This window comes from Mchenga conophoros, linkage group LG4 (assembly GCF_057382185.1).
Source record: "Mchenga conophoros isolate Kocher_MC1m ecotype Shallow Benthic linkage group LG4, M_conophoros_male_GT1.1, whole genome shotgun sequence".
Taxonomy (NCBI): Eukaryota; Metazoa; Chordata; class Actinopteri; order Cichliformes; family Cichlidae; genus Mchenga; species Mchenga conophoros.
In genome coordinates this window covers 12866499-12889978 of record NC_140529.1, presented here as the reverse complement: position 1 = coordinate 12889978, position 23480 = coordinate 12866499, and positions in this window count along the sequence as shown.

The window sequence follows — 23480 nt, the reverse complement described above, 5'->3', positions numbered from 1 at the left end:
GTGTAAGATCTTTCATTTCACATTTCCACATTCCACAGATCCTTTGGCTGAAGATACATTTGCATCAGTGCATCTTTTATATGGAATCTCCTTTATTATTCCACGTTTTATTGCCAGCATACCTCAACTTCTGTTACACATTGAATCATTTTTTGCGAAGATGATATTACTTACGTGGGTAACGCTGTCAAAGCTCCCTGCAGTCAGCTCTCTCCCCTGAGGCCAATGCCAGTAAATTAAACTCTTGTTTATTGGCCTTTCACAGAGATATGGCTGCTAATGAAACTGCTAGTCTAATGTCCTGAATTCTAGCAGTTCTGAATAAAAAAGAAGGGGTGCATATCTTGAATGAACATGTGTGTGTGCGTGTGTGCGCGCGCGAGTGACCCCACTAGCCTCCAGCAGAAATTCATTAGCTAAGCCTTGGAAGCTTTTATCACAGGTTACAGTGTTCTGGATTATTACTATCATTACTGGGCCGTGAAGCATGGGAGAGCTTATCTCGTTTGCTCACCACATAGATATGTTTAATCACACTGTGCTGTCATTTATAATAACACTAAAAACTGCAGATTTATTGCAGCAGCGAGCAAAAGCGTTATGACCAAAGCTCCTCCTGCCTTCTAATGCAACCTGATGAGTGAGACTGAGCCAAGTTTTCTCCGAGAGCCTCCTACTCTTCTTCCCTTCAGAGTGGCGTTGATGATGATATGAAATACCTGCTGTTGTTGTCGGTAGGAAACAACAATCCCACCAGGAGGCTCAATTTGAGAGGAGAGAGAGAAAAATCATGAAGTGCTCTAAGCTGAGAGCCTGAAAGAGCTGTCAGTGCATACAGCAGAAGGGCTTGCAGTCTGAATACTACACGCTGAGTCTGAAGGCCCGTTCCCAACCAAGCAAAGCCGGAGGCCTACTTTCCAAGCAGCATCTGACTCAAAGAGGAAGTCTCTCTCTGTCTGTCATGCATCACTTCCCAAACACACCACCTTTTCACGTGAAGCCACAGAGGCAATGCAAAATATAGTCAAGCAAATCTAACTTCCATGAAATTAAATCATGTTTAAATTGAAGTCGTGCTTCTGCACAGACTGTTTTTTTTTTATGTTTTCTTAGTTACAGCAAATCTGAGACAGACAGATCTGCTCAGGTTTTTTTTTTAAGTCCAATGAAGCTACAAGGAAGTCTGCCAAAAGTCTTGGACCAAAATATTTGCTTCATTCACTATCCAATTTTTTAACTTCGGAAATAATGAGCCTTGGGCACCTTTGAGTGGCTACCATCTATCATTATAATGCTGAGCTGTCTGTGGCAAAGCCGTAATCACCTCTGTTTGGCAGTTGCCTCCTTCCTGTTTCAGCCTCCTCTTTCAGTTATTTGATGTTATGTTTAGAGAGATTCTCAAACCCCCGTCTCCCCTGGACCAGTCGCCAGTCTGTCGCAGAGCTAACATAGACAGACAAACATTCACACCTACGAGAAATTCTGAATCAACAGACATGGGGAGAACACACAAACCTTGCCTCATGGTGGATTCAAACCCAGGACTTTCTTGCTGCTGGTGTCTGTTCAGGGTGAGTGACTCTAGCAGATCCCAGGAAGGACATCCAAGATTTTTGCCTAGAAGTGCAGTCCTAGGAGGGGCAATGATACCAGGCAGGACCCTTAAGCATCCAGGCCTCTCACAGAGGACCCGAAAAGACTACACACAGGTGAAGAGGGACGACTTTTCCCCCAACCAGATGTACCGGATGGCCCTGCCCTTCCCTGAGCCTGGTTCTGCTGGAGGATTCTTCCTGTTAAAATGGAGTTTTTCCTTCCCACTGTCACCAAGTGCTTGCTCATAGGGGGTCATCCAATCATTGGGGTTTTCTTTGGATTATTGTAGGGTCTCTACCTTAAAATATAAACCGCCTCGAGGTGACTATTGTTGCGATTTGGTGCTTTATGAATAGCATTGCATTGAAATTGAATTTAATTAAAAATGCTATAAAGCAGATTGATATGTTCCTGCATGCACGGCCCATGCTTTATTGTCTTTGATGTGAGGAGGCTCGCACATAAAGCCGCAAGCCTTTAAAACATTAATGTAGTACCAACTCAAAGTTCTGATTATAAGGATAAAATACACAGCAGAGTGTTTTTCTTTCAGAGTGCCGCAGCATATATAATCAGTTCTGCAGCGTCTTGGCCCAGTAGTTAACTAATGTTATTCCTCTAAATGAAGCGCTGGTTTTCCCTCCGTGACACTTTTACTGCAAAGAAGAAAATGTCATCCCTAAAGATGAAGTAGACAGCAGAGCCCATCTGGTTTCCTGAGTCACATATGCTGTATGCTGCGGGAACAAATGCTGCCTTAACTGATAGAACAATGCGCTATCACTGTCACGCTGCCCTGTTAGGGCTGCCTTGACACAAAAAAATACAACCAGAGGCAAGAGCACACCAGTTTATAGTTTCTGAACATTTCTGAACTTCATCAAACATAATGGAGCACGGTGAAAGTTTTGTTTCATTTGACTTATGGTGTTGAAGCCCCGCTGTGGTTCTTTCAGTAATAATGGGAGGTACAGTGGGGCAGTGCAGATCACAATTATTTGTGACCACTTGACAGACACGGAGAGGAAACAGCACACCCTGAGGAAAACAAGTATTTTTACAGGATGTTTTGCAAAAGTTATTAAAAAGTTTAATAAGGTAATGGCAAATATTAGGAACTAAAATCATTTCAATAATTTCTTTACATGAATGTGTTTCAGCAAAAAGAAAGCAGAAGGGGTTGAGTGGGCGAGTTCTGGCTTCAACCGGGTCCCAGATTATGCAGGCCCCATCTGAGCTGGCAATAACACATTCCTTGTCAATGCCTTTAATCTTAATGCATTTGGCAGAGGCCTTATGCTTTCTCATGGACTCCAGGAGCCTGTGAGTCCTGGGCTGGATCTCCCACACACGCACCTGGATGGAGAATAGACAGCCATCAGCTTAACAGCACACATGAGGCAACTAACACAGCACTCCCTCCAGAGACTGGTGCCCAGGCTACTGAGCTATTTCTATTCATGCCCTATTTCATCCACCACCAGTCCTATTTTCACTGTATCAGGACTGTTATCAGTAACAGCAAGAATTCAGCAATGAACCAAACTGGCTCACATTTAACACTGTGGCAGGAATGCCTTTTATTTCTTTCGCTCAGCACCGTGCTTAGATCATGAATATTAAATATATATTTTTATTAAAGTCCCCTGGTGTGTTTTTATCTTTCTTCCCGATCCTCATTATTCTTTTGCTAGTTCAGGTGGTGGCATCAGCTGTCAATCCCAAGCTGTTTGCTGTGAGACCAGACACCATCCTCTGTCCTCTCCCAAAAGTAAACACTTTTCTCGCCATTCCTGTCGAGAATAAGAAAAATATTTATATATATATTTTATATTTATGTATATTAATGGAAGGAGAACGTTTGTTTTGTTTTGAAGCTGTTATAATTGTTGACATCTAGAAGAAAGAGGGGCATATATGACGGGAAGTATCTGCAAACTAAATAGAAAAGCGAGAGATGAATAGCAAAAAACACTTAGATTTAGTTCAATGAAATCTGCTGGTTAATGATGCTTCTATCTGTCAGGAACTGTAGAACAGCAGGCACCCGTACTGGATGCTTTGCTGCAGTAAAGGGTTTATAATTGCCTGTAGTGCCCCAGAAGCAAACCGAAAAGAAAAACAACCATCATTTTTATAATTTCTATCATCTCTTTTAATAATTCAAAAATTTAATTTCTTCAGAAATAATAGACAAAACAAAACAAAAAGACAGCCTTCTAGTCCATCTATCCAGAGGACTCACACAGGGCTTGTGCTGTAGCGCCCTCTACTGATGTTTTTTTGAGTTTGTCTTGCAACAATTTCCATTTCAAAGCAGAGACATAATAACAAATGAATATTTAACAGATGATGCTGTTACTGATGATGATGCTACCGGTGACAACAGGCCAGCGCTCACAGCAGTAGGACTGCCACAGTGCATGAGCATCTGTTACAAAGGGCTGCCCATATCGTTTGCACGGTGAGCTCTGAAGTCTGTGAGGGCGAAAGAGACCATTTGTGCTGCGTCAGCATATCTACGCACAGCCACCTGGTACTCTGACGGTGCACCTGCAGCCACAAAAATGCAATCTGCTACATTCTACGTAAGCCGTGTTGTACCACTGATATCACCAGAAAGGTGATGCCATGTTTGACCTCACGAGAGCAGCAGGGGATCCGCTCCATAACAAGAGGCACTCAGAACAGGAAGAAGAAGAGAAGAAGAAGGAAAAGCAAGAGTGCAAACTCGCTCTCTGGGCAGCATTTACTTCTAAGAGAACGTAATTGCATTTAGCTCATTCATGATATATAGAACCCCCATACACCAGTGTCATGTCCTAAATGTTGCCAATGCAAATAAAGGAAGCAGAATTTTGAGCAAAGTTTTAAAGATAAAAGACATTTTTATAAAAGCTTGACCTTATTTGACCTTTGCCCTGACTATTTCTTTTTCATTTGCCTTTTTTACTCACTGCATGTACACACCATTCTGCATTTAATCAGTAGTTATTAGCTAATCTGTTGCTCTCTTCCACAGTGAGTTTTCTGTTCTGTCTCCTTCCTATCACCAGCAACCGGTCACAGCTGGCTGCCCGTCTCTGAACATGGTCGCTGGGAAGTTTCTGTGCCATTCACTATGTCTATGTGTTGCCAATGCAAACAATGGGAGAAAAAAACATAGCTTCTTAGCTCTATATATCATTATTATCACTTTGACCTTGAAGGAGGGATCAGAGGTCAAATGTGGGATATTTTAAATCTTTATACTGTAGTTTCTATATGTACAATACACACCAAACTTTCTGTGTTATAAGGCTTGTTGTCAGTTTTCGACCAATATATCACTGAATTAGGCTTGAAGACCTGGAAGGCTTTGAACCCTTAAGGCAGATCTCTCATGTGTTTTCTTCATAGTAGACTTCACAGATTTTTCCTTGGTTTCTGTTTTAAAATATCTGATGAAATATGTCTCACTCTCCTCCGTGTTGCCTGCAGTGACATCTAACGGTCTGTTGCCTCAAGAGGAGTTTTTTTTTGAAGGAGGTACAGATCAGAATGTATTCTGGTGTTGTGGGATTTTCCCTTTTCTAACAGATCATTTTCTGTCGTTGCATCATTCCTCAGCAAACTGGAGACCTCTGTCGTATATTTGTGTTTTTGTACACCTTACCAAGGTGTACCAATATATCCGCCCTTCATGAAGAGTATAACATTCAGTTATGTCCGAACAGATATTAATTTAAATGTCTGGACAAGCTGCTGTAGTAATTAAGCTTCACTTGTGCAACTGCAGAAGTCTGATAATTTATTGTGTCAGTTTTAGCTAAATAGAACAAATAACCTTAACACAGCATCACAGTTGCATCACAGTCTGCACAGTTTTCAGTTTGCTTATGTGTTCAGTATTACAGTCATGGGATTTGGTTTTACCTTTTCGATGCTGTAAATTACCTTGATGAGACTAATTTCCTGATAAATAAGTAAACATGCTGCTGTTGACTGGCAGTAAATTTCAATGTGTCTTAGTAAGACACGAAAGCATGAATCATTGGCTAACCTTGCTAACTTTATGTCAAGCCCTCGATAATCTAGTGCTAGTGAATAAAAGTAGTATTATACACCTGCACAAATATGATCAGTATGAACCACCAGCCTGGGCCTCTGTGGAGACACATTACAAACACTGATGAAAAGTGTCTGATGTGTGAATTCTTCTTGTCCAGGACTCATTCATATACTGAATGAGTCCTGGACTGACACTCACTCAACAACAAAACTTTGAGAATCCACTGATACAATGTTACAGGGAACCTGTGAACTAAATACTTGGAAGCCACGTGGAATTTTCTAGCATTCATTGAAACACTTCTTATAGTCATGAATGACAATTTCTAGTTCAGCAACAATAGTGTCAAAAAGACCATCAGACAGTCAGAGTTTCATATGTAAAAATATATATGGACCTGTTCATGTCAATGTTTGAGCTTTTGAGGAAAGATACAACAAGGTTTATCCATCACTAGCCACACATATAAAATATATTACCATTCTGTTACAACAGCATGCATACTCCTGCACCCTCTGTCATTGTCTCTTCTTCTGCTTCTTCAAATTTGGTGGCTGCAGACACTGGTAAAGAGAGAGGATAGGAGAAACTGGAGAACAATAAATTCACAAAAGATGACAAGATGACATAGTGAAAACATTTTATCACAAGAAAGTGATATTTTAAAAGAGAAAAATTCAAAAGAAATAATTCTGAGGAAGAGATCTCAGCTTTCACTCGTTTATTCAATTCTCAGAGAAGAGCAGTTGCTGTCCTAGCGTAGTTTATTGATGTAGTCATATTGTCATCATTCATTCTCTGATGATACAGATCCACTATATCAAGATCCACTACCAAACTAATCTATACAACTTAATTTGACAGGAAGCCTCTGCAGTGGTGATTTGATGTGACGAGTTTGCACAATCCCACAGCAATAACGAGAACAAAAACATTATTTATGTTATTATGACTAATTTTACACTCAAAAGCACCATTGATGCATACCTCAAAGTCATTTTCATTAAATTCAGAAGAAGAAACAGTTACAAGTAATTACTCTCCTTCGTGTTGTAATAAATAATAATGTTAAAGTGTCAAATTTACATTAAGATCCATTAAATTATCAGCATAAGATAACAATAAAGAAGGATATTCATGCCATGCTGTAGCACAATACTCCAAATCTGGAAATGCAGCAAATAAAACAGGTAAGTTGATTATTGTGCTGTTTGTTTTTCACACAACATCTGAATAAACTAGTTTTAGAAATATGCACACATAGTATTTAAAAAATGTACTCATAATGCAAAGTCGTAAATATGTTTGTATCTCTAGTGCAACACTTTACTATATTTACAATGTATTGTTTTTTCACAATTTCAAAGTAAGTCAAGTATACAACACAAATTAAAGGATGTATTTTGCATTATTTTTATTTTTATTTTTTGCATAATTAAATGGGATTTCCCTCCAGCTGCAACTATCAAGACGAGGGGTGAGCCCTTGAAAATGACCAAGGCCCGTTCCATTAGGAATGGCAGTAAAACTCATTTTATGTCATGCCATAAAATCCAGACGATATCTTTGCAGTGCATTTTTAAGAGCAAACAGGGTTTTATTTGTTTCTTTGTTTTGCATAATGTGTCGTGAATCACTGCCCCCAGACACTTCAACAAAAGCGAGGTTCGCGGCAGAACAGGCGCCGTTTAGAGTCACAGAACTCTTTATTAGGGTCACACTCAGCTGGGTGGGCAGACCACCCAGATGTGTGGGTGGGACGCTTTCACGTCTACCTTTGCCGCGATGACAAATGAGGAAAAAAAGTGTCATAATTCTCTCTTAGACATAAATGACCCATGACACCTTAAATCAAAGCGGCTTCAGTTGTCCTCTGCGGCTGACCTCCGGGGTGGCATCTGTGCAGGGTGAATTATGGCAAAATGAAAGGCGCATGAATGCCTTTAGAGCTCTCTGTATGTGACATTAATCCCCGAGTGGGTAGCATGACCAAAAAAACAGTCTTCCTTTATGCCAACATCGTTTCAAAAGTGGACTTGTTCCCACTTCTTGAGCCATGTCGCTTCAGTCCTGCAGAGGGCAGTATTCAGCAGAGAATGTGGCCAAGGGGTACTTCTGTTTTTCTGAAGCACGTTGGAGAGTCCATGAGTGAAAACCACAGAGGTGGCCCAGAATAATTATGTCATAGATTTTGACAGAGCACATCCTTTAATTATGAATGACTTAAGTCGAATGATTGTAATATGGGCTGCTAGTCAGAGTCAGTCCGCAGTGGTGGTTTCTCTTCAATTGCAGGGTGTTTTATTGACCACTTTGAGTCCCCTGCATCATTATGGTGCTATTTGAGTGCAAATTTTACAATCACAGTGGAAAGGACTGTTCACTTTCTTTGGTAATCAAGTTTGTTGGATGTTTTTAAAGCATTTTTTCTTAGAAATGTTATCAAGCAAAATCTGTATGGACGGTCCTTAAGGACACACGGTGTGGTCTTGTCACAATATTGTTCATGCTTCAAGTGTCAAAGCTTTCTCCTCTCTAATGTTATTTATAAAAAATCTTCTTTATGTTTAAAATTCCTACTTTTCTTTGTGTTCTGCGGATGTGTGGCGTAGCTTTTGGTTTTAAATGTGTCTGATGGGTTTAGCTGGTCTAGGCACAAGGCTAATTGGATAAGCTTTTAATCTTCACACCCTTGCTGCTCACGCTGCTGGATTCAGGGTGAAGGATAGAGGTGGAATGACTTGTTGAGTGCAGGGATACAGCCATCATAAAAGTCCTCAGCTCATGTTTTTGGACACGCTTCTTTTGTAACCAACAGCTTGTGCGTGCATTTGTAGTGTTAATATTTTTGGAAAATTGTCAAATCATTTGATCAGTTCTTTTTTTTTTCTTTGAGGAGGATTTTTTTTTCCTTTTGTGTCCTGGCTTGTTGCCTCTATTGGGCCGAGGCATTTGATGTTTTTGTGGCGGGACGTTAAGCAGATACTGTATGTGTTGAAAAGTCAGGTATGCGCTTGGATTACTTCTGTTTACAAAGAATTCCACATGATGTAGTAGCAGCGCGCAGCTATGTTTTTGCAAAACCACAAAATAAACTACTTCTCATATCACCTCACTGGTTTGACTCTGTTCTGAGATAAACATTTGTCGGCTGTTAGTGAAAAAACCCAGATGTTTATGGAGTCAAATCCATGCATGTAAAACATTGTGATCCATAACTGTGATTGAGTGCAGAGCGTGTGCTCAGAGATAGTTTTATTCTTCTTCTTGTGTGCCTACTTTTATTATAAAAATTATATTTATGTTTTTCCGATTCTTACATGATTTGCAGTATGCATGCAGTTTAGAAACGCTGTGCATTAATAAATATTGAATAAATAGAAAAGGTGGTAGTGTGCCTGCTCCAAAATGCCATGCTAACAGCTTGTACCAGGATATCCTTGAGAGGTATTTCCACCATCAAAGGGTGGTGGTTCCTATCCAGTGTCACCAATACGAAGGAAGTGTCCTTGTGAATGAATATGTGTGTCAGTGCTGAAGGCCAAGTAAATGTCACCAAGTCTAATTGTTGCCCAGACTGTGTTACAGAGATAGAGCGAGTCCTGCTGAAAACTCACACCAAAGCAAGTAATAAAAAGTCGACGTGCATTTCCAGGACCAGTGCTGAGGTCGTCTGGTATGCACTTCTTAATATTAGGCCGGCAATATTTTAAGCGTTAGGTTTAATGTGTGAGGTGCAGTCTAATAAATGGTGATAAAAATCTGTCTTCAAAAGCTCTGCTACCGCTTCCTAAACTGAGTGTGGAGCCGCTGAAGAGGAGTAACAGAGACAGAGTGAGTAAGGCAGTACAGATTCAACCTCAGTTTAGACTAAAGTATCTTAATAAACGTTACGTTTTCTACACACTTTCATCTTTTTCAGAAAATGACATTGATGAAGCCCAGACAAAGCACCACCATGAGGAGGAAATCCCTAAAATCCCTCTTCTGTCGTAAGAATTGCATTGAATTTGATCCAGATTCAGGTTGCTCTCAGGGTGAATTGTAACTAATAACTAATAAGGACTTTTTCACCCTTAAATTCTACCTCAGATACCCTACTTTAATATCTATGCTTGCTATTTTCAGTGCATAAGTACTTTTGCTGGAGCCCTACTGATAGATGAATTTTAAGACAGATACTGGTACCGATATTTGTTGATTTGAAAAACTGACTTTCTGATATATTGCCTGATATTATTTTCCTTTCAGACATACAAAGCATAAACACATTTCTCTAAAATCTACTATGTGTAGTTATTTGTTTAATTGGTTACTCTCTGCTCAGCTCTGTACTGATCTTCCAAATAAGTGATGCTAACGGGGAAGTTGCATAATACCCTCTAGTGGAAGAAAATGCAACCTCGTCTCTTATAGCATGGTTAAAGAGTGTTTCTTTTTCATTTTTCTTCTTCTATACCCACAGATTAGCAAATAACTAATACTGGTCTGTAACTTTGGTCCCAGCGGTTTCAGGTACTGGTACATATGTAGCAGTGCACTGTGATTACCTGGATGACACACATGATGTGGAATTGTTTGGAAAATGTTTGTTGAATCTTCATCTTTAAATGCAGAAATCCCAGATGAATTCTGTAATAATTTCCAGGAGTTGACAACTGGCCATGCTTGATTTGAGACAACACTTCAATCCTCAAAATTCAAGCATTGTAAGACAGCTTGTGGTAAGCAAATGGAGACAGTGCAAAATGAATAGCATAACCTTTAACCTCAGATATATTTTGTGAGGAGTGTTATTTATTTGACTGGTGATAATGGTGACTATCATAAACACAACACTTGAGTATTGTCCAAGAGAGCCATTTTGACCATGTTAGTATGCTAATGTTAGCTAACTGCTTAAGGCAGTGCTGTAGGTTCCTAGCACTGTTGACATATTTGTGTGAATTTGTTATTTTGGCATCTGCAGCAGCTGAAAGAAGTTCAAAGTTTTTTGGGCCTTAAGCGCTACAGCATGTGTGAATGTGTATATGCCAATAACAGCATGCCTGTGCTTTGTTTGTGTCTTGGAATATGTACTAGCAAATTGCAGACATAAGAATTTATGCGTGGCACCATGTTTCCATTTATGTGTTTACGCTGTGTGTGTGCAGAGGTCTTTGAGGTATTTTGGGAACATAAACTTGCCATAAATGAACGTCATTAGTGGCGATTGTTTGTAGCGCGCATGCAGCTCGGTGCAGCAAGGCACTGCAAAAGAATGCAAGATGTAAGTCCAAGTTAATCAGCTCCTCCGCTGCTTTTCTTGGCATTGGCCAGGCCCACCACAATGCCACAGCCCCAGAGGACGGTGTAATTACACGCTGCTATCGCGCTAAATAGGGCTCTTGCTCCAGTGCAGAACAGTGATGACATGATTAGTGTTTTCCTGCTCATCTAGGCCCTGTGAATGGCAATGATGACAGCTGTATGTGGCTGGGGAAACAGCGTTAGATTGTTCTGCAGTGCCCAACAACACCTACCACAGTGAAAGCTTCTTGTGTGAGCCTCACAAATTAGCGTTAGAAGAAGGACGGCAATCTGTCTGCATTACGTCATTGTTAAGCCGAGTTTGTGATCTGTGGTATCAAAGGACAGCTGATTTTTAGGAGACGAACGAAGATAAACTGTGTTGCATTGTAAAACTACAAGTTAGAGCTTCACTCCAATACTGGAACCACTTTTTGCAAAGCAGATAGGATTGTGCGCATGTTCAAAACACCAGAATAAGGTTTAAATGAAATGATAAACATACGAGTACAAATTCCTGCAGAAACTCTATAAATCAAGGCAAATAGTTCACCGTTGATTTTAAAGCATTTTCAAAAAGTCAAACTCTTATAGGCTTTCTTTGCCTTATATTTTATATGTGCTGTCCTCCTAAAAGGAGCTTTTATGGAAAGTTTTACGAGGCTTTGCATTAAAAGAAGACCTCTGCGCCTCTCGTGCCTGACACCTGTAGAAATATTAAAGGGAACTTTGCACTCCATTAAACGTGAGGCCCGGTGAGGAAGTGGCGGGTTCTATCATCAGAGCAAACCCTTGACGCGCAGGAAGGCCTTCACCCAGAAAGACTCGAGCTGGGATCTGCCACGGTGTGAGTTACTGGCGCTCTCCTCTGTCCTGCAGGTGCTGGTTTTTATAGTGAGGAGCTTTTGGGAGTTGGCGGAGGTCGCTAGAGGAGGTTCCTTTAGGGAGTAAGTGACGTTCGCTCTAAACGGCATGTACAGAGAAGTCAGGAGGAAACGGTTTTAGTCTGAGCGATGAACGAGGCTGTTAACGGTATGCTTTAATAATGTTTCCATTAACGACTTCTCATTAAACACCTTCTGTTTTCCCCTGTTAGCAGTCCATAAGCTCCCTGCACTACACCGACACCATTTCAGCATTTTATTAAAATATAAGAGCTGGGTGTCTTTTATAATATATCACATAACTCATCCAATTTTCCACCTCACACTTTCCTGGTGAGTGGATGAAATGTCTTTAAAGTGGTTTAGCAGTATCAGTTCAGCGCAGAGGTATTCCATCCCAGGCGAGGTTTGTTCTTGTTATTTTTAAACTCCAGAGGTTACATCGATCCATAAATCACCTGGCCCACAGTGTCGAAACGTTCAGCTCAGCCTGCCTGTCCGACGGTGGATTTATGATTCGCGGGTGTAGCAGCGAGCGCCAGCGCAGTCTCCTCTGGGCTCGCTGCCGCTCTCTTGTGCACTTGTGTACATATTTAGAAAAAGTGTGGGGTGGCTGAGTGTTACTCGGTTGTGGGTCAGAGCGCCTGATCCTTTCTGTTAGGATGCTGCCTCACCTCTCCGGCTGCTTAATAAGATAACAGCACTAAAAGCGTAACACACATCCATGCGAGAGCCTTTTATAGGTGGGAAGAATCAACACTAAAAGATTTAGGTTCAGGACAACTAGACGCACACAGATACAGTGCAGAGCTGAAACCCGAGGGAGGGCTGGGTGGTGACTGTAGAAAGCCACACTGTAGGGTCTTTTTTTCTCTTCCACATTCATCTTGTGAAACTATGCGATTTCGACAAAGCTTGGCAAAGGGGTAAACAGCAATAAAAGGGGATTGGAGTGTACAAGTCTCCCTTGCCAAGTGTTGGAAAAAAGATCTTCCCTACATTCAGCCTCTGGCAAAAGATCCTAGGCTGGTGATGTCATCTCCAGGTCCACAATTTCTGTTTGTTTCACCTCCATTATATGTGGAGGTTCAGCAGAACTGAATCTCATGTGGCTTCTACCCTTAGACACATTTTCCCTTGTTTGGTGTCCAGTTCAGGCTTCAAAGTAAAAGAAAAAGTTATGCCATTTATCCCCCAGAAAATTTTATTATTCTGACTTGTTTATTAATTCAGCAGGTAAAAAAAAAATATAGTATTCTTAGAAGAAAAAGGAGGTGATTGATGGGAAGGATGGATGATTCAAAGTCCCACAATATCAAAAGGCTTTCTTTACTCATGCTTGTAATGTCAGTGGCTGACCCAAAAACTATAGCTACAGTAACACTGGTTGGTTTGAATCATCATCACTTTATTACCTTTTTTGGGGTTTTGTAAAGTTTAACATCAAGTGTCATCAGGTGAAAGTTTAAATGTGCCCAATACTTTGGTTCAAAACCAAGTATGTGAAAATTTTAAAAAGAAGTGCTCATAAGACCCAGCTCTGCAGCCACAGAGCTAATAACAACACTGTGGGCTCTTCATCGTGTGTTTCTTGTATACAACACGACACTACCACCAAGCAAAGAAACGGAGAATTAAAAACAGAACATTTCTTCTAGTTTTTAAACATTTATGATATAAAGTAAAGCTAGCGCACAAAATAAACTGCTTACAAAAATGATGAGACCACCCATAGTTTTTAAAGTCTCCTAGTGTAGGGATTTACAGCTTAGCCTAACAAGTGAAAGCTCCCCAGTTTCATCTCCGGGGGAGACACAAATCCCTCTGGAATTACATCAGGTAGAGTATTTTGTATTTAAAGCAATCTGCCAAAAAACTAAAGTGTGCAGTTACCTGCTGTGGTGACCCCTTTGTGAGTAAGAGAGCAGCTAGTAGATAAGGACTTAACCTTCTATAGAAGGTTAAGTCCTTATCTACAACATTGTGCCATATGGCACGATGTTGTCCTTGAGCAACAAACCCAATTTTCGGTGATTTCTCCCTTTTTCGTCTATTTACTTATTTTGTCACACAAACAAACCTTTGACTTGGGGTGGAGCAATCCTTTGAGGAAGAATAATGTCATTTTCATGCATGTTTAAATTTAAATATGCATATTTGAAAAAATATGTGTAAGTTCAAGAACATCTAAAGAAGTATTTGTATTTGTTTATAGACAGATTCTAATTTAACGTATTTATTTAAGCAGGATTTTTTTTTCGTTCATTGCCTCAGGCCAACAATGTGCAATAACGGTGCCAAAATGTCAGTATTTTTGTATATACTCATTTTGCAAATTTATGAGAAAACAACTAATTGCTTCAAATTTTTTATTTAACAAACATCAAGGCATTACATTTTCATGTAAGTGTTTAATGCAACAGATAAATAAATGGCGAATGGGCTGCCATTTATATAGTGCTTTTCTACTCTACTTGAGCGCTCAGAGCTCTTTATACATTTCTATCTGACATTCACACATACACAGCAGCCAGGGATCAAACCACCAACCTTTCAATCTTTAATTAATTCATACGAATTTGATGGATTACTCGGGGGTGGTCGTGGCCTAGGATGTGAGCCAAAACCACCCCAGAGTAACAAAGTACCAATAACTGTGTGTTTTTGTGTGTCTGTGTCTATGCTCATGGACAAGTTATGTTAACTAACTGTTCAATAAAATTCTTTCCTCCCATAAAATGTTCTTGTTACCATTTCCTGAACACATGATTCAAATGACCAGCTGGGTATTATGTGCTGCAGCTGCCCGATAACAGACTGAATTTGAATCAGGTGTCTTGGAGTGAGGAAAGACCTAAATAGTTAAAACATGCAGTCCAAAGAACCAGAATCTAGAACCACTCCTTCACTATTATTGTCTTCAGAAAAATGGGCTGACTGGCTGGGGTCTAATTTTATTTAATTTATTTCACTGTATATTTTAGAATGAAAGTCTAAGAACTGACTTTGCTAGCCCCAAGTGGCCATATAAGGAACTGCAGCTTATTACGCTCCCATTGGTGGCTTCATTTTTCATCTGTGATTCATGGTGGGACTCAAAGCTCATACCACAAGAACAGAGTGAAGTGATGCATTTATTGCGGCATTCTGATGTGTAAATCTTTCACCAGCAAACTCTGTCATCGTGACATTTCATTCCTGTGCTGGACTCCCACCCACAGTGTCAGGAAGAATTTGTCCTTTGCCAGGCTCTGTGTAATACGCGAGTGAGAGGATGTATGTTTCCTGTCAGTGAAGAGCAGTCTTCTTATTTCCTGTGGGGATGTTTGAAACCTTTCTGCACAAACATTTTCATTGGCCCTAAAGCTGATTTTTACCACAAAAATCTTCAACCTGCCAGCCACTGTGTTTCCCCAGCTGGTGGATAACCTCCACTCCTCACGCATCTCACCCTGTACCATTTATTTCCTCTTGTCTGCCTCCTACTGGCCCATTTTTCAGCACCTTTCAATAGGCAGTCATCATGAGTGAGTATGACACGATTTGTGCTGTGAGCTCAACTAAAAGCAAAATCAATTTAAATCTTAGTCAGTTCCAGTCAAACACGACGTAGAAATACATACTTAGAAATGAAACATTTTAGGGTTTGCAGACAGACAGGTCACTAACGCTGTCTTTTAAAAAGTGATTGTCCAATAAAACATTTCAAAAGCTGTCACGTTTTGAATTTTTCCATGTCTAAGCAATGCATGATGTAATACACGTCACTATAGTAAGAAATGTAAGAAATAGTTAGAGAGTGATGCATTTTTCTTGCAAAAGCAAAAGCACAATTTTAAAGTGCAGGAAGCAGTGTATCGATTTTTAACAACTCAGTCTCCACAAAAGGGCTCAGTTCTCAGACTCGGGAGACCAGGTAGAAGTTCACACACTCTTTTGTTAGGAGAGGATGGCAGAGTTCAGTGCACAGGATATCAATTCGATCAGGGAGACAAAACCACAAGGTGCAGGCAACGATGAAAACCACGAGTGCACTCATGGAAAGTTTAACATGGAGGATAAACAGCTAATGTTTGGCACACAGACAAAGGCAGAGATAGAGATGAAACAAACACATTTGCAGAACTTAAGGCTGAGGAAACCAACCACGGAGGTGGTGAAAATGAATGGACTCAAAATGGGCATTTCTGGAAAGAATACATACTATATAGTTAAGACAAAGAGTTGGTACCGCACTACATAAAAAAAGTCTGTACACTTTCATTTCTGGCCATTCATGCAGGGTAAATGAAACTACTGTGGTTGCCCTAAGAGGTCTAAATGCACTACAGCTTAAGAAAACTCCAACAAATATAAAAATGCAGTAAACAGCTAATAACAAACATGTATCAACAGTATTATATCGCTTTACAACAGCTCAAAAATGCTGCTTCATGTTCCTGGCAGTGTTCTTTAATTCCATGTCTTGTACACCCTTAAAGCACTGAATCCTGAGTGCAGTCAGCTCGAGCCACTTAATATGGAAATATTAGACAATAAATGCTAACAATAAGATGATCCCTATGAGCAACTTGGCGACTAGAAGGGAGAGGCAGCTGTCTACCGTGATTCGTTGGAGAAGGAAGGAAGAGAACCAAAAACTACGCGATAAAGTAAACCAAAATTAATGACATGCAGTAGAAAAAGTAAAAAAGTAATATTGATGGACTTAATTTCAGTTTAAAAGTTAAAAAAGAAGATTGTTAGGCTGTAACTTCATTTATTTTCTACAGTGTATGGGCCCAAGCCCCCTTTTCTGTAGCTTCAAAGCAGACCGGCAAGCCCTCCCCTGTGACCTCCCCTGCATATGCCTGACTCTGGTCCCAGCCAAAAATCCAACTATGTGGCAGGTTGGAGATGAGGAAGCCAAGGGTGAGAACAATGGCGTGAATGTGATACTTTGAAGTTCCTGCATGCTCTGGAAACAGGGCAAGGAATCACCTGCCATAAAGGAGTGTGCATAAGTGCTATGCTATTTGTTCTTGTGCCTTTGGGTGGTTATGGGTCTCCAGGGAGGGCTGGCCCAGGTTCCTGTGAGATCACATCAGTGTGGATCGGGCAGGAGTCCACCCGGAGGTGGAACTAATGGGCCCATGTGTTCGCAGACACTTCTAAGAACCAGATGCTGGGAAGAGAGACGTCCATTGAGTTTTTCACAACAGCTCCCCCGGAGAGAAGAGAGGGGAACCTCGTCAAGCTTCACACACATGCTGGACGTAGAAATGCTGGACAGACAGGAATGCTCTCTGTGACACACACACACACACATTTTTAGCTTGTTGAGTCTGCACAGAGGCTGTTTCCACTCTCTCCCTCAGTGATGCGGCACGCAAGGTGAAGTAGTCTAATAAAAAAAAGATTTGGGGCTTACATCTATCTTTTCCATATGATTCGCCTGCCCCAGTAAAAGTCACGTACAGGACTTTAGTGGCTGTAGTTTTGCATGTTATTGATGCAATCTTGACCTCTCCAATCTGACATCTTATTTAAAGTGGATAATGAGTTCCATCTTCCAATGTGTTCAAGCTGTGTCACACACACACACACACACACACACACACACACACACACACACACACACACACACACACACACACACACACCCTCGATGGGTAGGATTGTTTCTGTGGTTGTTAAGGCCAAACAAGTCAAGGTAGGCCTACTAGCAACAGGCTACAGGATCAAGAGAACTACCTGAAGGCTTTAAATTTCTTTCGTAGCTTACTGTTTTCTGCATGAACTCATACATTCACTGTGTCTCACTTAGCCACGTTTGTTCTATTTATTAGCCATTTTTCTTTAATAGACCCAGAATTACAAGAAATAAGTGTTAATGGTCGCCTTGTAAATCTCAAACAAGATGAACAATGCTCACTAACTTCACAAGAACTGACGCTGCCCTAATTGCTACAGACACAATAAAAGAGCAACACTAAACAAGATCTCGTGACTGGCCGCCCCAATGAAAGTTTACCGTGCCGTCCAGACACGTGAGCCGCAATCTCGAGTGCTGATGCTGTGAGAAACCTCCATGTGAAACTGAAGGGGAATGCGTCTGTCACCAGTTCCAGTCCAAACCGGAAGACTGGCGCAGGCCAGAGCGCGCAGATAATGCGACGCCACCCTCTTCCTTTTCTTGTGTATAACATCCTCGAGTTCTGTCTGGATCAGAGCTGAGCGGTCACATGTATCCTCTTGTAAACCCCAGAGAGTGACTGTTTGTGGGCCATATTAGTGTCAGAGAGGGTTTGTCCAAGTCATCTTCTGCAAAAAAGGTTTGCTGCTGACAGTAGCGGAGGCTCCCCGCATGAGGAAAAACAAGCACAAGAGGTCAGCGAGACCTCTCTGATGAGTGCTTAATAACAAAAGAGGTACAGATGAATCAGAAAATGAGATGAGGAACAAAATAGGAAAACAAAATGTGAGTCAGATCTGGCCAAGATGAAATTTCTATCCAACTTCCAAGGCTTTGATGGCTATTAGTGTGTTTAAAGTAGAGCTGTAGTCAACCAAAGCAAATTTTGGACAGTTGTAGCTTATTTTGAATCAGTGTATTAGTTGCGGGTGGGAGGGGAACGCACATGATCTCTAGATGAGTTAAATCTGCTACAGTGAAAACTTGTCTTTGTAGCATAATAAATAATTCAGTGTCATTATTTTGAACTTAACTCCTAACTATAGACTTTCTGTGTTGTTGGAGAGGTGGCTTCGCACTACCCTTGATCTGTGCAGGAACCTGATAAGAAGGTGTAGCTGGTGAAGCTGTGCCTGTGGTGCATTATAAAAATGATAAATAGGCCAAACATGTTAACATAGGCCAATGTCCATACGTTCACATTCAAAGCCTGGGGCTTTAAACATGAAAGCTGGTGGAACAACCAAACAGAGACAAATTAGGTTACTGCTTTTACAGGTTATGCCATGTTAGAAGTTGAGCTGTTTGCATTCAACCATGTTTTCTTTCTATTTTTTTTTTTTTTGGCTGTTCCTTTGAGTAAAAATGCAGCCACACTGGCGGCATATTTGACATGGTGTCAATTAGTTTGGAGTCAGCTCTGAGTAAAAGTTCAATAAATATAAACATTAATTAAGCTAGTAGTTGCCATTCGGTTTTGACGATACCACAGCTGCAAAAACGTGAGGGAGTGGGTTCCTCTCACCGCCAGAAACTGTGGATCAGTCTTGAAAGGCTGCTGATGTCACACGTTTCTCATTAGGAAAGTGGCAAACAGTCATGTCAGCACATCACCCACTGGTGCTGTGCAATACTGCAAATTTTGGTGTCGATACGATATGCAGCATTAGTATTTTCCAGAGGGAAATCATATGTCTGACTTGGTTAATCTGCTAGAATTAAAAATCCTGACTGCTTGTGTTGTGGGTCACAATGCAGGATGTTTTTCACAGTGCCAGCACTGACCTCAACTGTAAACTCAGGTGGAAATCCGCTGGAGAGGTTAACACAGTTGGGCAGCATAGTCCGTAAGCAACCTTGGACACACATCGTCTGGACCAGGAGCTTTCCCAGAGCATAGTCTTACCCGCTCTCACCCTTGCCTCTGTGACAGACAAGGCTGGAGGAAGACGTGTGAGAGGGGAAGTAGCTGCCACATTAGACATGGAAGGGAAAAGGCGAGCTGTGGTTGAAAAGCACACTTTTGGAGGAGAAGATGGAGTTGCAGTGAAGATGCCCACATGTTCAGGAGAACTGGGGGAAGAAGACGGAGGAGCAGGAGTGGGCGTAGTTGTGACTGCAGAGTCAAATCTATTGAAGAGGAGTGGTGTTTGCACAGATGTGGTACTGAACAACGTACAATGTACTGATCTTACAGGAGATAAACAAATGTAAAAATTGATCTTGTCACGCTAGTATCGATCAAATACCAATATCAGAGTTGTTATCAATACTTTCAGTATTTGGATATTGATCCACTCCTATCAAACAAAAATCAACCAGTCAATCCTTAAACTACAGCCATAGCTTTTACTTAAAGTCCAAAGTTGATGACGTGAAATTACATCTTCATTACACGCTGCACCTTCAGTGTTTGTTCAACACCCATTCTTCAATTACTAACAATTAATTCATTAAGTTCAGGTAATCCCTTGGACATGTGTCTAGACACTGCTCGTTAAGGCCCAATAAGATTCACACCACTGCTTACAGGATGAAAGTGCATTGAGATGCGCTGTCACACTCTGATAATGTGTTCGTGTGATTAGAAGTACTTGGTTTATCAACGTTTTTCCCCACCACATGTGAAAGGCTTAGCTGTTAATTATGGTCTAACCGTGGAGTTCTTGTTTCCTCGAGAAAAACAAATCTGGAACAGGTTGATATTTTTTTTCTTGTAGGGCTGGTTATCTTGTCTGTGCACATACAAGCATCAGATTAGTCGTGATAGCCCTGTGTTGATGTTTTTTTTAATGTTCTTGTCTTTTGTGTTTAAAAAGAAAGAGGTAGAGAGATGTTTTATCATTTCTCACACAGGTGTAATCCAGACTCTGTTTGGTCATAGAGAATTTAACCGTTCCCCCAGATGGTAGCAGACAGCATGCATCGTTCAGGAATCTTAATCATGATTGGATGAGGAGAAAGTGGGACTCAAAAGCTCCATCCTGGTCACAAGGGTATTTTTAAGGGATTGATGATGTTAGTCTCTGGTTAGAAAAGATCATACAAATTAGTTTTTTCTACTTATCTTGACAAACCACTTATTGCATATTAAACATTGTGACTCGAGGAGTGGGTTTTCCAGCCTCTGTGTTAACTGTGCTGGAGCTCAGGAGTCCTGGCAATCTGTGGTGCTGAAAAATAAAGTGCCAGAAAAATGACACTTTCTGGACTGGTTACTTGAGGCTATTTCAAAAATGAGTGAGTCTCCACAGAGTCCCATATTAAAAAGTCCAACTTTACACAATTAAAAACATATTTACAACCTGTTGAAAAATGAATTTTGTTCACTATAGAAAGTGTATTTGCAGATGTGGCAACACAGGCACCTCCCCAAATCTGAGTCACAGCATTGAACCTCACAAGAGTTTCTTTTCTTTTGTGTTGTTGATGCTTTCTGGAGCATTTCAGTGGACTTGTCTGACCAATAAATGGTCTTCTGTGTAGTACAGCTCACCCAAAAAGTTTCTGTTCCACTTTGATGAGTGAGATTATTATGTTGTTTATCGCTAATTAGCAGTTAGCTTGCTAGCATTAGCCGATAACTTAAGCTGTGTCGACATACAGGGCCTGCATCCTTTGAAGGCTGCATTTCTAGGCTTATTAGCCCACAGCGAGGCAATGAAGGCTCTCCGTATTTAATTTAACAAAGCCTCCTGCAGGACAGCACTGTGGCATGGTGGAACAGTGGTTAGCACTGCTGCTTTAAAGCAAGAATGTCCTGAGGTCAATTCCACCATCAGGTCGCGGTCTTTCTGTGTGTTTGTCTGGGTTCTCTCCGGGTACTCCAGCTTCCTCCCACTGCCCAAAGACATGCAGTTAGTGGAGATAGGTGAATTAGAAACTGAATGGTTGTCTGTGTCTATGTGTTTGCCTGGTGACAGACTGGCGACCTGTCCAGGGTGTACCCTGCCTCTCAACCTAAGATACAGCCCCCCCTCGCGACCCTGAAATGGATAAGCGGAAGAAAATGGATGGAGAGAAAGCCTCCTCCAAATGTGGCACACTAATGTACTTCTTATTCCGGATATGAGGGATGTATTAGCTGGATCCTTTGTGGTCTATCCTATGTCACGATTCATTGCATATCTAATGGCACATGGTCCACACGAAGCAGTCAAGAAGTCCACATGAGGTCAAATATGGAGACTTTTTTTCTAGCAAAATGTTAACATCAAGGCTTCAAAGGTTGCTAAAGCCATCATTTGCTTCCTATTTATGATCCCAACAGTTCACACATTCGCAGCTGGGTGCTGTAAATGGACTGAGCTTTTCTACTCTGAGCACTCAAAGGGATTTTTACAACAAGCCAACACAAGCTATTCTATGCTTTCAATTTTAACACTACTGCAACACATGTCCCAGAGATCACTGTCCAACCTGTAACACCAGTGAATAAATTATGCAGCAATATTTCCAGTTTTACAAACTGACTCAACTTGCCTTAAAAATTCACACATAACTGACAGCAGCGGCCAATAACGATTTAAAAACCAGCCCAAAATGAATTTTTGTTTTTAACATTTTTTAACTGCTTACATGAGACACGCTGAATCAGAAGAGCATAACATATTAAAACAGTGATGAACGAAGAACGTTAAAGGCATAAATCTTCCTCAAGAGGAAAATGGATCTGTTTTTCTGTTCAGTGCAGTAATTCTTCAAATGTTTGCCCCACAGAGGACCAGCTCAGCCCCCACACATTATTACACACAGGGGACACAGAGACAGGGTGATCATTTTTAAGAAAAATTTTAATTTGTGCACCAGTTTGTTTTGAACAAGGTATTTACATGTAGCATTTTTATAGCATTTGAGCTTTTAAACTAATTTGTAGGACACGGCAACAGGTAATCAAAGCCATTTGGACACTTTAGCAACTGCTGATAATCGTACAAAATGTCCTAACAAAAATCTCAAAGCCATAAACCCAAGGTCGCCATCCTGAAGGTGAATGTCTGTGTGTGCAGGTATCTGAAAATGGATTTCCTCCTGGCTCCTGGCCTCCGTGTCTCCCTCCTGTGACCCTCCTGATGATTAGGGTGAGTGAGGCGTGTTTGATCCCTGGCTTGATGCTGGGCTTTTGATGGCCACACCACTTTGATGCAGCAGCAAAAATTGAATCCAACCACCCACTGTGAAACACGCACAGGTAGACATTAACACACAAACACACATCGCATCCGCAACAGCAGCATCAGGCCTCACATGTAGAGAGGAGGAGCTGTTTCTTTTTTCTCTCTCTCTTTAATCCCGAGCATTGATATTTGTGGTATTTTTGACACTCTGCACCCACTATTTGATACTTTTGAAGGAGAATGTAGTGTTAGGCCTAAATCTCAGAAATAATATCTTTTATTATCAATGTGTACATTTTTTAATTCCTGTTGACATATATTTGTCTTCCTCTGAGACAAATTCAGTGCTTGTTTTAGACCTCACAGGAAATACAGGAAAGTGCACAAGTAATTGTCTCTTGCACTGTCCACTGCTTCGCTGTGCAGCGGTTCTGCTGCTTCCTGACTGTTTGATGCCTCCCTGTGTTAATCTGAGCTAGTGAGGAGCCTGATTTACTAGCAGCGCAGGACCACTTTCCTTTTGCTCTGCTTTTATGTCCGCTTCAGCAGGATGGAACAACAGTCTGACTAATGGCTTAAGCAGACGCAAACCTCTTAAACACACGGCTTGTTGGGAAAAAAAAAAAAAGAAAAAATCAATGCTTTTTAGTCACAGTACATGAAGACAGTTTCATTGAATAGGATTTATTGTAAAGCCAAAATCCAATACTCGCACACAAATTTGGAAAATATGCTTGTGTGTGAGTTTGATAAAATTACTGATTCTAAAGTTCACTAATCGGCTTGCCACGTGACTGAACTCGGCTTTAACCATTTTCATGTCACAGTATTTAAACTTCCGACTGATCTCTCTACACCACAAAGATAAG